The sequence below is a fragment of the Nerophis lumbriciformis genome, linkage group LG10 (assembly GCF_033978685.3).
Source record: "Nerophis lumbriciformis linkage group LG10, RoL_Nlum_v2.1, whole genome shotgun sequence".
Lineage (NCBI taxonomy): Eukaryota > Metazoa > Chordata > Actinopteri > Syngnathiformes > Syngnathidae > Nerophis > Nerophis lumbriciformis.
In genome coordinates, this window is record NC_084557.2 from 33,245,675 (window position 1) to 33,260,691 (window position 15,017).

Genomic DNA, 15,017 nt, shown 5'->3' on the forward strand with positions numbered 1-15,017 from the left:
TATTTTCAGAAAAATTCTGAGATTGTATTTTTAGGCATAGGTCCAATTAATCGATACACAACTAATGGATAGATTAAAAAAAGAATCTATAGCTGCAGCCCGAGTTTGGACTTTATTCCGTGAACCTGAAACCATATTTTTTTTATAATTTCCCATGGTCCTAAATATGACTGTGAAGGGATAAAACAGATCTTTCATCCTGAAAGGTTACACATATCATAGTCTGGTCAGATCAAAGGAAGTTCCAAAATTCACAGAAGATGATCGGGATATTTCATATTTGAGATATGTTTTCACAGGTGTATGAATGAAATTAGTTTGTGTTGACAGTAGACATTTCAGAGTTACCCTTTTTAGATCTTTTTAATCCAGGGGTGTCAAACTCATTTTAGATGGGGGGCCACATGGAGAAAAATCTACTTCCAAGTGGGCCGGACTGGTAAAATCACGGCACGATAACTTAAAAGATAAAGACAACTTCAGATTGTTTTCTTTGTTTAAAAATACAACAAGCACATTCTGAAAATGTACAAACCATAATGTTGTTGGGGTTTTTTACACTTACATGTTGTGGTTGAGCGTAGTCTATCTTTATTTGTCATTATTTATAATTTCTGAATAAATTATGTGATAGTGTTCATCAGTCAACTCATTGGTGTTCATTTTCAATCTATCAAGATAAAAAAATCATATCAAAATCAAATTACAGGATTTTATTTATGTAGTTTGATCATTTTCCTCGACTGGTGCACTAACATCGTGGTTTGTTTTTTACATCTACAAAGATACAAATAATTGCTATTCCGACTTTTAGTGCAGTGTTTTTCAACCTTTTTGGAGCCAAGGCACATTTATTTTCAATGAAAAAATGCAGAGGCACACCACCATCAAAAAAAAAAAACAGAAATATGAAACTCCATATTGACAGTAAAAAGTTGTTGTAGCAATTGTTGGACACGAATTCAAAGCATAACGAACCAAATCTCACTATAGCTCTTGTCTCAAAGTACTGTCACGACCTGTCACATCACGCCGTGACTTATTTGAAGTTTTTTTGGTGTTTTCCTGTGTGTAGTGTTTTAGTTATTGTCTTGTGCTCCTATTTAGGTGGCTTTTGCTGTTTTGTTGGTATTTTTCTGTTGCATGTCTTCCTTTGAGCGCGATTCCCCGCACCTGCTTTGTTTTAGCAATCAAGACTATTCAAGTTGTTGCTATCCTTCTTTGTGTGGACATTGTTGATTGTCATGTCATGTTCGGATGTACTTTGTGGACGCAGTCTCTGCTCCACACGCTGTAAGTCTTTGCTGTCGTCCAGTATTCCGTTTTTCTTTACTTTGCAGCCAGTTCAGTTTTAGTTTAATTTTCCATAGCTATCCCTAAGCTTCAATGCCTTTTCTTAGGGGCACTCGCCTTTTGTTTATTTTTGGTTTAAGCGTTAGATACCTTTTTACCTGCACGCTGCTTCCTGCTGTCGTCTGCATATTGGGATCACGACAATGCAATTAGCTACCTGCTGCCACCTACTGATATGGAAGACTATTACACGGTTACTCCGCCGAGCTCTAGACAGTACAGACACTCAACAATGGCACTTTATTTGCGGATTATAATTACTGGTTTGCAAAAAAAATGTTTAAACCCAAATAGGTGAAATTACATAATCTCTCACGGCACACCAGATTTAGGCCATGTCCACATGAACACAGACACTTAAAGGCCTACTGAAACCCACTACTACCGACCACGCAGTCCGATAGTTTATATATCAATGATGAAATCTTAACATTGCAACACATGCCAATACGGCCGAGTTCGCTTACTAAAGTGCAATTTTAAATTTCGCGCAAAATATCCTGCTGAAAACATCTCGGTATGATGACGCCTGCGCGTGACGTCACGGATTGTAGAGGACATTTTGGGACAGCATGGTGGCCAGCTATTAAGTCGTCTGTTTTCATCGCAAAATTCCACAGTATTCTGGACATCTGTGTTGGTGAATCTTTTGCAATTTGTTCAATGAACAATAGAGACAGCAAAGAAGAAAGCTGTAGGTGGGAAGCAGTGTATTGCGGCAGGTGTTGTGCCGGATAACGCACGCCTGCCGTAGAATGCACCCCCTGACTGTTGCGCCGGATAACACAGCCGGTTTTTCATTGTTTACATTCCCGAAAGATGACAGTCAAGCTTTACCATTGGCCTGTGGAGAACTGGGACAACAGAGACTCTTACCAGGAGGACTTTGAGTTGGATACACAGACACGGTACCGTGAGTACGCATGCAGCTGCGGCTTCCAAACATTTGATCGCTTGCCCGTACGTGCGTGCCGCTATGTGCATGTCACGTACGTAACGTTGGGGACTTTGGGGAAATATATGTGTTGTATGAACTTTGGGGAGGTGAACGGTACTTTGGGCTGTGGGATTGAGTGTGTTGTGCAGGTGTTTGAGTTGTATTGGCGGGTTATATGGACGGGAGGGGGGAGGTGTTTGTTATGTGGTATTAATTTGTGGCATATTAGATATAAGCCTGGTTGTGTTGTGGCTAATAGAGTATATATATGTCTTGTGTTTATTTACTGTTTTAGTCATTCCCAGCTGAATATCAGGTCCCACCCGCCTCTCACAGCATCTTCCCTATCTGAATCGCTCCCACTGCCCTCTAGTCCTTCACTCTCACTTTCCTCATCCACAAATCTTTCATCCTCGCTCAAATTAATGGGGAAATTGTCGCTTTCTCGGTCCGAATCGCTCTCGCTGCTGGTGGCCATGATTGTAAACAATGTGCAGATGTGAGGAGCTCCACAACCTGTGACGTCACGCTACTCGTCTGCTACTTCCGGTACAGGCAAGGCTTTTTTATCAGCAACCAAAAGTTGCGAACTTTATCGTCAATGTTCTCTACTAAATCATTTCAGCAAAAATATGGCAATATCGCGAAATGATCAAGTATGACACATAAAATGGACCTGCTATCCCCGTTTGAATAAGAAAATCGCATTTCAGTAGGCCTTTAATAAACGCATACTTAGCTCTGTGTTTAGGCCTCTTGTCCACACGCAGACGCATACTTTTGTCTTTAAAGACGTAGACTTTTACAAAACGCTGGCCAAAGTGTAGAGTTCCAAAACTCTCCGCTTAGCGTATGCGTGTATTTGTGATGACATCACGGTAGTACGCTGTCATTTCCAAGCTCAACAACACTGCCTTGCTGCCTTTAAACACACTATAAAAACACCTCATGTACATTTGAACATAAACGTGCTGCTCTTTTCATTCTACATTAATAAAAAATACACCAAAATGGGCTTTGCGACACTCCCGCCGGCGTTAATGACAGTCAGCTGTTTTGGTTACGATCGCTGTGGAACCTTCGCCCGATGGAACAACTTTGACAGACAAGACTTTTTGCTCTGTTATAAGAAAGGTGCAACATTATCTTACATTTTAGTCCTTCTTTAACGACAAATCACGAAGTTAAATTCCGTGTCTTGCTTCCATTTTTGTAGATGTAGCCGGGGCATGACCGTGCTCGTGCGTAAAAAGCGACCAAGCAACTATGAAAAACGAGATGTAGTGTCCTCTTTGTAGCGTGTACTGATGTTAAAGACAATATACACTTCATTACACATGTACAATATCACTATATCCATGATTAAATGCTTTATAATTCCACTAGAGTTTTGCAGAGGCACACGCACGTCTGTGCACTTTATATAGTCACTTAAACATGCAAAATGGTTTCCTTGGCTCGTTAGTGCGCGCTGATTTTTGAAAAATAAACTATACATGTAATACATCACCATGTTGCTGAACATGTTATAATTCTATGAGTGTTAGGTTTCAACAGCAAAGGCGTGCATTCGCTCTTTAATAATGTTCCCAGGATTCTGTGTGTACGTGCAGGCTGGTTTTAAAGATAATGTACATGTATGTACATTGTATGTCTAAAGTCGATCGAAATAAACATAATAGGAGGTGTAATGCCACCAAGTCAGATATTGCTGATTTTTTTTCAGGCTTCTGATTGGACAAAATGTGCAAGACAGCAGGTGTATGCGTTTGTGTGTAGACATAGACAGTTTTGAAACTACACTTGTGTGGATGGAGATCGTTTTAACCCCAAATATGTGTTTTTGAAACTCGCCGTGTTCGTGTGGACATTATTTTGACTCGGGGGCCACATTTAGGGAAAAAAATGTGTCTGGGGGCCGGTATATCTATTTTTAGGAACACTAATATAAAACTTCACAATAAAGTCTGATTGAATGCTAAAAACGTTATGACAGACCGCCTTAAAAATCGTAATGGAATTTTACATTTTTCTATGAACGATAAAACATTGAATATTGACAAAATATGAATGTCACACCCCCTTTCGATCGACATATTTTACAATCAAGTGAAACGTAACAAAAATGCAACAAACAGTGAAATATGAACACGAAGGGTCCAAAATAAACCCACCTACAATCTGATATATCTGATATATCACTAAGCTTTAGAACTTTGTTGTGAAAATCTCCTTCCGCGCATGTGGAAACGCTTCCCGCCCACACTGCTTGGTGCCTCGTTTGAGCTGCTGTAACGTAGACTACCATAGTAACTAATTAGATGACCATAGTTACTAATTAGATTACCATAGTAACTAGTATATCATCCATAAGCGCAGATTCCAACCATTGAAATACTTTGTATAGTTCAAGACTTACGATCATTAGAAAACATCACTGCACATCATGATGGCAGCTACACTTTCCATCTTAAAGATCTAAAAAAATTATTTGGGAATGTCCAGCGCGCCAGACTGAAAAACTTAACGGGCCGCATGTGGCCCCCGGGCCTTAATTTGCCAAGGTCTGCCTTAGAACAGCGGTTTCTTTCATTCAAAAATTCCGGCTCATTTTTATACTTAGCAAACTCATCCCGCGGGCCGGATAAAACCTGTTCGCGGGCCTAATTCGGCCTGCAGGCCGTACGTTTGACACCCCTGTTTGAATCATTCGCAGAAATAGTGTATTGTCAGTGTAATGTGTAGCTGTGGCCTATGTGTAGTGTTTGAGGCCTGCCTTCCTCCCTCCCAGCAGAGGAAAAGGGAAAAGCCGCACATGCAACAAGTCCTCCATTGACTCCGCTTTGTTTTAGCAATCAAGACTATTCAAGTTGTTGCTATCTTTCTTTGTGTGGACATTGTCGATTGTCATGTCATGTTCGGATGTACTTTGTGGACGCAGTCTCTGCTCCACACGCTGTAAGTCTTTGCTGTCGTCCAGCATTCAGTTTTTGTTTACTTTGCAGCCAGTTCAGTTTTAGTTTCGTTTTCCATAGCTATCCTTAAGCTTTAATGCTTTTTCTTAGGGGCACTCGCCTTTTGGTTTAAAAATTACGGCTCATTTTTATAAAAAAAAACCATCCCGCTGGCCGGATAAAACCTGTTCGCGGGCCTGACCCGGCCCACAGGCCGTACGTTTGACACCCCTGTTTTAATCATTCGCAGAAATAGTGTATTGTCAGTGTAATGTGTAGTGTGTGTGTGTGTGTGTAGCTGTGGCCTATGTGTAGTGTTTGAGGCCTGCCTCCCTCCCTCCCAGCCTGCCAGCAGAGGAAAAGAAAAAAGCCGCCGATGCAACAAGTCCTCCATTGACTCCGCTTTGTTAAGCCGCTTGTATGTTTTGGTGCCGAACGCTTGTTTCATTGATCACCTCGAATCACATATATAACGAAAACCCACCTTAAAGCCTTCCTTTTAAGTGCTAAAACGTTTGTTTTGTCAGTATCGCCAACTAAAAGTGTCGCGACAAACACTGTTGTTTAGCCATTAAACATGGACGTTAAGAAACAATATTCGGGTCAACGTGGACGAAAGTGTTCGGAACACTTGGGTTCCACGCGAAAGAGGAAGGGGCTTCCTCTTGGAGAACTTACCTTCGATTCATTCGCTTCTTTCCCGCTTAATTCCCACACTTTGGAGCCCCCCGCGACATGAGCGAGTCTTCCGGTGCCTTGCGAGTGTCCAGCCGGCGTCGCTTTGATGGAGGACGCGGCACGCTGAGTGAGTCAAAATACTCGGCTCTCTCCAAGGATGCCAAATATGCGCGGAATGGGAGCAGGAATGAAATGAACGCGGGGTGGACCGAGTTGAACGGGGCGGGGTGAGTGGCGTGGCGTCACCCTGGATGGATGAAATGGGAGTGAGAGATGGGAGGATGGGTGGCAGGAAAGAAAAGGCTGAGCTGGGCGGGGGTGGTGGGGGACAAGGGGGTCAGGAGGACTGGAGTGGAGCCTGACGGCGACAAAAGGAAACTAACTCTTGGTTTCGACCGGGGAAGGAACATGAGAGCAAAGTAAGCAACGGAAACCGAGTTGGAAATATGAAGTCATGTTACATTTTAGTCACCTCAAACTAACGTACGACTAAAGAAAAATGGCGGCTCAATGAACACGGACAGTAGTGTGGTAGTTTTAATTGAGAAGAAAATACAACAACAACAACAACTGTTAGCATAGATCAGGGGTGTCAAACTCAAATACAGAGTGGGCCAAAATTTAAAACTGAACAAAGCCGCGGGCCAAGGTTGAACAAATTAACCTTTTTAATAGGGACCCAAACAAGTTTTGCATTAAATATTGAACAAGCAAGACTTATATAACTTTATAGTGACATGCAAAATCGAGTTTCAAATAATAATAATTAAAAAATATCAATGGCATATGAAATACAATTTCAATAAAAATGGAATGCCTCTTTTCTATTTGCAGCCTTCTCAGGTAAATATCAACATTAACTTTTTCCACAGGCTAATAAATTTGAAAATAAAATAATGAATAAACCAACCATTCAGGACTTTAAACTGCTCAGTTTGCAACACACTGATCTAATCTGATGTGCCCAAGCCAGATACCTGGCATCTTTTCTGGGATGCTAGTTCATTATTGTCGGGGCTCAGGCTTTGAGCTGAGGCAACCTTCATTATCGAACGAAGGTGTTCATCAGTCATTATATCTCATATTCCACAGGCTTGGGGGCGTGCCTTACAGGCACTGCTTTTAACGTCCTCTACGAGCTGACGTCACGTCCGCTTTTCATCCCTTCTAACAACGTGCCCGACCAGTCACAAGATATGAGCGGCTCCTGTACGCACACACGTAAATGCAAGGCATACTTCGTCAACAGCGATACAGTTTACACTGAGAGTGGCCGTATAAGCAACTTTAACATTATTAGAAATATACGCCACACTGTGAATCCACACCAAACAAGAATGACAAACACATTTTGGGAGAACATCCGCACAGTAACACAACTTAAACACAACAGAACAAATACCCAGAACCCTTTGCAGCACTAACTCTTCTGGGACACTACAAGGTGTGTGTGTGTGTGTGTGTGTGTGTGTGTGTGTGTGTGTGTGGGGGGGGGGGGGGGGCCCGTGGCCCATTCAAATATTAACACTGAATTAGTAATTTTACTCTAAATCATGGGTGTCAAACTCTGGCCCGCCGTGTAATTTCACTTGGCCATTGAGGCGATATCAAATTAACACTAAAGCTGGCCCGCCGATTATATATTGCAGCGGTAACACCGCTAATTTTAATACTTGCCAACTGTCCCGGGAGTCTTCCAAACTTCAGCGCCCCTCCCGAAAATCGGCACGTCTGCTTTTCAGCCAGTCCAACGAGTGCTGGCCCAGTAACATAATATGTACGGCTTCTGTACGCACACACAATTGAATGCAACGCATACTTCATCAACAGCGAAACAGGTTACACTGAGGGTAGCCAAATAAAAAACGTTAACACTGTTAGAAATATACGCCACACTGTGAATCCACACCAAACAAGAATGACAAACACATTTCGGGAGAACATCCGCACCGTAACACAACAGAACAAATACCCAGAACCCTTTGCAGCACTAACTCTTCCGGGACGCTACAAGGTGTGTGTGTGTGTGTGGGGGGGGTTTGGTGGTAGCGGGGGTGTATTTTGTAGCGTCCCGGAAGAGTTAGTGCTGCAAAGGGTTCTGGGTATTTGTTCTGTTGTGTTTATGTTGTGTTACGGTGCGGATGTTCTCCCGAAATGTGTTTGTCATTCTTGTTTGGTGTGGATTCACAGTGTGGCGTATATTTCTAACAGTGTTAAAGTTTTTTATACTTGCACCCTCAGTGTAACCTGTATCGCTGTTGATGAAGTGTGCGTTGCATTCACTCGTGTGTGCGTACAGAAGCCGCACATATCTTGTGACTGGGTCTGAACGGTGTTAGAATGGATGAAAAGCGGACGTGACGACAGCTCATAGAGGACGTTAAAGGCAGTGCATTTAAGGCACGCCCCCAAGACTGTGGTCCGGGTGGACTACGAGGTATAATGACTGATGAACACCTTCGTTCGATAATGAAGGTTGCCTCAGCTTAAAGCCTGAGCCCCGACATTAATGAACTATCATCCAAGAAAAGATGCCAGGTATCTGGCTTGGACACATCAGATTAGATCAGTGTGTTGCAAACTGAGCAGTTTAAAGTCCTGAATGGTTGGTTTATTCATTGTTATTTTATTTTCAAACTTATTACCCTGTGGAAAAAGTTAATGTTGATATTAATCTCAGAAGGCTGCAAATAGAAAAGAGGCATTCAATTTTTATTTTAAATTGTATTTGATATGTCATTGATATTTTTTAATTATTATTATTATTATTTGAAACTCGATTTTGCATGTCACTATAAATTTATATAAGCCTTGCTTGTTCAATATTCAATGCAAAACTTGTTTGGGTCCCTATTAAAAGGTTAATTTGTTCAACCTTGGCCCGCGGCTTTGTTCAATTTTAAATTTTGGCCCACTCTGTATTTGAGTTTGACACCCCTGCTGTCATGTCTGTGTGATCATGTTTTGTTTTAGTAATGTTCGGTTTAAATTTTGGACTTTTTGTGCACTTTTGTTTTGTTTTGTCACCATAGCAACCATTAGTTTCACCTGTCACGTCACGCACCTGTTCCACGTTTGGACTCATTGTGCACTCTTGTCACCATAGCAACCATTAGTTTTCACCTGTCACGTCACGCACCTGTTTCACGTTTCGAGTCACGCACCTGCTTTCACTAATCATGTCCATAGTATTTAAGTTCATTCATTTTCTGTTGTTCGTTCTGACGACATCACCACATTTATGCTCCTGCACACTCTCCACACCCTGATGACCCTTGCTACTCTTTTTTTCATGCCGGTTCCATGCCAAGTAAGTTTTTGTTCGTTAAAGCCACAGTTAGTGTTTTGTTTAATTGTTCATAGTCTCTGCCAATGTGCAAGTTTTGTGTTTAAAGTCTAGTTTTATTCTCCGCCACTGTGCGCGCTTTTTGTTTATTCCTTTTTTGATAGTTTAAAATAAATCATGTACCCACCTTCAAGCCTTGACCAGTCCAGTTTATTTGCACCACGGGAGAACAAACCAAGCCAAAGTCCAAGTCTTGACAGATGTCGTCAGCAAAAAAGTTTTCCCGCAGATGACATCACGCCGCCGCCTTGTCATGACGTCACCCCACCCACTGGTGATGACGTCAGAGACCAAGATTTTTTTTTAAATTCTGTTAACTTTGTCTATCAACCACCACCAAAGGACTTTTTTGCCAGAATCAGACACTTTCAGAACATTTTTTCACAGACCCGCTCACTGGGACAGTCCTTGCCCCCCAAGACTCAAGCCCCACCCCCGTCACAAAATGTTTCTTTTTTTCCGCCCACACAACACCAGGTGGGGGAAAAAGAAATATTTTTTGGACAATTTAGTGGGGAGGATTCTGCCCCCCTCCGGACCTCCCTCCACCCACCCCTAAAAACGGTTCCAGACCGCGGGGAGCGCGTCTGGTATCCGCTCCTTGAGGGGGGGGCTAGGGCTGGGAACTGTACAGGTGGGGTGACTCAGCTTCGCCATGCCAAGCCGCAACCCCCAGCTAGACCACCTCCACCTGCACCAGTAGCTCCACGACGCCAAGCTCCGGTACCAGCTCCACGACGCCAAGCTCCGGTACCAGCTCCACGACGCCAAGCTCCGGTACCAGCTCCACGACGCCAAGCTCCGGTACCAGCTCCACGACGCCAAGCTCCGGTACCAGCTCAACAAGTCCAAGACCAAGACCCTCCACGCCAAGACCCTCCACGCCAAGTGCCGCCAGTCGCAGCTCCACGACGCCAAGTGCCGCCAGTCGCAGCTCCACGACGCCAAGTGCCGCCAGTCGCAGCTCCACGACGCCAAGTGCCGCCAGTCGCAGCTCCACGACGCCAAGTGCCGCCAGTCGCAGCTCCACGACGCCAAGTGCCGCCAGTCGCAGCTCCACGACGCCAAGTGCCGCCAGTCGCAGCTCCACGACGCCAAGTGCCGCCAGTCGCAGCTTCACGACGCCAAGTGCCGCCAGTCGCAGCTTCACGACGCCAAGTGCCGCCAGTCGCAGCTTCACGACGCCAAGTGCCGCCAGTCGCAGCTTCACGACGCCAAGTGCCGCCAGCCGCAGCTTCACGACGCCAAGACCCGCCATGCCAAGACCAAGACCAAGACCCGCCATGCCAAGACCAAGACCAAGACCCGCCATGCCAAGACCAAGACCAAGACCCGCCATGCCAAGACCAAGACCCGCCATGCCAAGACCAAGACCCGCCATGCCAAGACCAAGACCCACGCCAAGACCAAGACCTATACCAAGACCCACGCCGAGCTTCTCCGCCTGACGCGCCACGCCGAGCTTCGCCGCCTGACGCGCCACGCCGAGCTTCGCCGCCTGACGCGCCACGCCGAGCTTCGCCGCCTGACTCACCACGCCAAGCCACGCCTGCCACGATGACGACGCGCCTGCCTCCTCGTCGGCCACGGATATGGCCGCTACCTGGTCGCCCGCCACGCCAAGTGCGCCCACCTCCCAGTCGGCCACGAATGTGGCCATTCCCTGGGCGCCCGCCTCGCCTGCTGCAGCGGCGTTCCACTCGCCGCCGCCACCTAACTCTGCCCCGGTGGATACGGGGACACGTGGCCTGGCGACCCACCGCCATGTCCCCCTCCCGCCCTCCCATGACTCTTGTTGATATTTTCTGTTTTTGGACATCTGGGATCTGTCCGTAAGGGGGGATTCTGTCATGTCTGTGTGATCATGTTTTGTTTTAGTAATGTTCGGTTTAAATTTTTGACTTTTTGTGTACTTTTGTTTTGTTTTGTCACCATAGCAACCATTAGTTTCACCTGTCACGTCACGCACCTGTTCCACGTTTGGACTCATTGTGCACTCTTGTCACCATAGCAACCATTAGTTTTCACCTGTCACGTCACGCACCTGTTTCACGTTTCGAGTCACGCACCTGCTTTCACTAATCATGTCCATAGTATTTAAGTTCATTCATTTTCTGTTGTTCGTTCTGACGACATCACCACATTTATGCTCCAGCACACTCTCCACACCCTGATGACCCTTGCTACTCTTTTTTTCATGCCGGTTCCATGCCAAGTAAGTTTTTGTTCGTTAAAGCCACAGTTAGTGTTTTGTTTAATTGTTCATAGTCTCTGCCAATGTGCAAGTTTTGTGTTTAAAGTCTAGTTTTATTCTCCGCCACTGTGCGCGCTTTTTGTTTATTCCTTTTTTGATAGTTTAAAATAAATCATGTACCCACCTTCAAGCCTTGACCACTCCAATTTATTTGCACCACGGGAGAACAAACCAAGCCAAAGTCCAAGTCTTGACACCTGCTCTAAATGTTAAAGTTAGAATACCACTGAGAGTCACACACACACCAGGTGTGCTGCAATTACTCTCTGCATTTGACCCATAACCTTGTTCCACCCCCTGGGAGGTGAGGGGAGCAGTGAGCAGCAGCGGTGGCCGCGCTCGGGAATCATTTTGGGGATTTAACCCCCAATTCCAACCCTTGATGCTGAGTGCCAAGCAGGGAGATAATGGGTCCCATTTTTATAGTCTTTGGTCTAACCTACTTAAGTACGGTACACACATTTAGTACACATATGTAACTTTAAAAAATACCTCTCACCATCATAATATGAAAATAGAGATAAAGGCATAATGTAATAAGAAAAAGCTGGCACGTTGATACTATTAATTAACAAAAATACAAATGCCATGCATCCATCCATTTTCTATCAATCAATCAATCAATCAATGTTTATTTATATAGCCCTAAATCACAAGTGTCTCAAAGGGCTGCACAAGCCACAACGCTACCGCTTGTCCCTTTCGGGTTCACGGGGGGTAAAAATACAAATGCTTATCTTTAAATAAATGAATAATGTTTATCTATAGCCTTTTTATTAGACATTATAGATTACATAATGGCGTCACAGTCACACCCCAACACTGTTTTATCTAACATAATGAATTGAATAATCCTGATTAATAATTGTGATTTCAATATTGATAAAAAATGTATTATTATTTTGGCCATAATTATGCAGCCCTATGTATACGGGCGCGCATTGCACAGGCAGTTATCACGGGGCCCAACTTTTCCGCAACAGAGGGGCCCGTGGCCCACTCAAATATTAACACTGAATTAGTAATCTTACTCTAAATTTTAATCGTATTCTGTTAATATATCTAACCTACATAACATTTTGTAATTGTATGCATGTTTAAAATAAACTCAAACCATAAACCACACAGTTAAACAGAATAAACCAGGGGTCCCCAAACTACGGTCCGCGGGCCGGATCCAGCCCGCAGGAAGTCCCAAGTTTAAAAAAAATAAAATAAAAAAAGTGTTTTTATTTTTTTAATTATAATTTTTAAAAATCTGTCCTTTCTAATCCATTTTTTACCGCTTGTTACACTTGGTGTCTCCTAGCCGCTCAGGCAATTCATATTGTCTAAAAATGCATTTTCCCATCGATAACGTGACATCATCGCGCTCGGAATACATATACATACTAGGGCTGCAACCAACAACTAATTTGATAATCGATTAATAATCGGATAAAAGAGACAAACTACATTTCTATCTTTTCCAGTATTTTATTGGAAATAAACAGCATACTGGCACCATACTCATTTTGATTATTGTTTTTCAGCTGTTTGTAAATGTTGCAGTTTATAAATAAAGGTTTATAAAAAAATAAATGAATACAAAAGTAGCCTCTGCGCATGCGCATAGCATAGATCCAACGAATCGATGACTAAATTAATCGCCAACTATTTTTATAATCGATTTTAATCGATTAAATCGATTAGTTATTGCAACATATACACACACACACACACACACACACACACACACACACACACACACATATATAGCCCGGCCACCAGCCAATTATTTTTAACCCAATGTGGCCCCCCGAGTCAAAAAGTTTGGGGACCCCTGGGATAAACCTTGTCAAATGATATCAAACCATGTGTTAATTACAAAGATTATTATCAAGGCGTAGGTCAGGCTGAAAGCAAAATAAATACTAATCAAATATAATTTAAAATAATTAGAGACTCTGAAATTGGTGAAAATTTAATGTACATAAACTTACACAGCACTGAAATAAATACATTCCAACTAAATGAATGATAATTAATAATATATATGTTTCTTAACTGAACTGTCAACAAAATGTATGTACTCACCAATACTAATTTTCAGTGCTTTTGTGTGCACTCTAATATGTTGATAAATGTTATTTCTTTTGACAAAAAAACGTTTTTTAATATAATTTTAACAATGTGCTGTTCAGTTGTTATCTTGTTTTCTTACACATCTGTGTCTCATTTGCAAGTACTGCACTGTACCGGTAGTAGTGGTTTACATGCAGTTGCAATTCCAAGACGTTAGATGGCAGTAGTGTATAGACTTAGCCAGGTAGTATACTTCGCCATGAATTTATTTTATTTTGTTGCGCCCTACCAAGTGTTAAAACTGTAAATATTACATTTATTACAATCCAGCTGTTTGATTGTAACGAGCATCTTAGTTGCACCTAATGCTTTAATAGGGTGTTAAATATTAAAAATTCTAATGTTCTTACTCAGTTATTTGAATGAATTCATGCAAAACAAGTATTGTGGCATCGTTTTCCTGTAAGTATTATGTTTTGTGTTTGTCTGCTACGTAGTTTGCAATGTTTTGAAGCACTTCTTTATCTTTAAAATAAAAATGCTCTTATTTTAATGTGAGACAGTCATGAGTGGGCCCCACCATAGGACCAGCAGCGCAGGGAGCCACTGCCCGAACCAGAAAACATTTAGTCTCCGTCTGCTAGAGATGTGGATGCAGCAAGCAGCCGCTGCATAAAGAAGTTGTTGTTTACTACTCAGCGCTGCCTATCTCAGGTTTCATCCCCTCAGGCAAGGCAGGACTGTGGTGTCCCCAGAGGGAGTGGCAGTGACTGAAAACAAACACGGATATGCCAGGGTCGCAGCCTGGAACACCAACACTACAACACACAGCAGCGGACACACAACAGCAAGAAATAGTGGCACTCACACACATGCTGGCACACAGCTGAGCCACATGTGCGGCAACATGTGCGTCTCCTTCCCCCAGACACAAAGCAGGCTACTGAAATATTCAGCACTGTGACCTTCGTGTCGCCGGGTTTGCCTTAAATCTGACCTCACCTGCCTCCCTGCTGTTTTATTAACACACTCGCCTCGCCGCCTGGAGGCTCAAACGTTTGAGTGTGAGAGCAAAATGCAACCAAACTTTTATTGCAGGGGTGTCCAACCCTTTTCCAACAAGGGCCACATACAGAAAAATTTAAGGATGAGGGGCCGCATTGATGTTAATGTACAAAACCTGTAGATCTATCAATATACCGTATATTACCAAATAGTAGCCCGGGCGTTTATTTCACAAAATCGATTTTGGAGACAGGCGTTTAAAAGAAGCAGGCGGTTATTTGCACAAGGCTTTTATTTATTTTTGCACCAGCCGTTACCAGGCCATTATTTGGTTACAATGGTTACTGTCCAATATTTTTTTTTCGTACAAAAAACTTTAAATGTAAAAGCTATTGTAAACATACAAACAAAAAAACAGGAGATCAA

General features: G+C 43.2%; 1 protein-coding gene and 1 long non-coding RNA gene across 2 annotated transcripts in view; one reads left to right on the forward strand and one right to left on the reverse strand.

Annotated features, from left to right (window-relative positions):
* Positions 1-6,316, reverse strand: part of LOC133612411 (transcriptional enhancer factor TEF-1-like) — a 146,895-nt gene extending 140,579 nt beyond the window's left edge. Inside the window, exon 1 of the mRNA XM_061969801.2 lies at positions 5,923-6,316. The gene's annotated coding sequence lies outside the window, so the exon portion shown is untranslated. The remainder of the gene's footprint in view (positions 1-5,922) is intronic.
* LOC133612414 (uncharacterized) overlaps positions 6,256-15,017 on the forward strand; it is a 35,083-nt gene continuing 26,321 nt past the window's right edge. Inside the window, exon 1 of the long non-coding RNA XR_009816116.2 lies at positions 6,256-6,341. This is a non-coding gene — a long non-coding RNA (uncharacterized lncRNA). The remainder of the gene's footprint in view (positions 6,342-15,017) is intronic.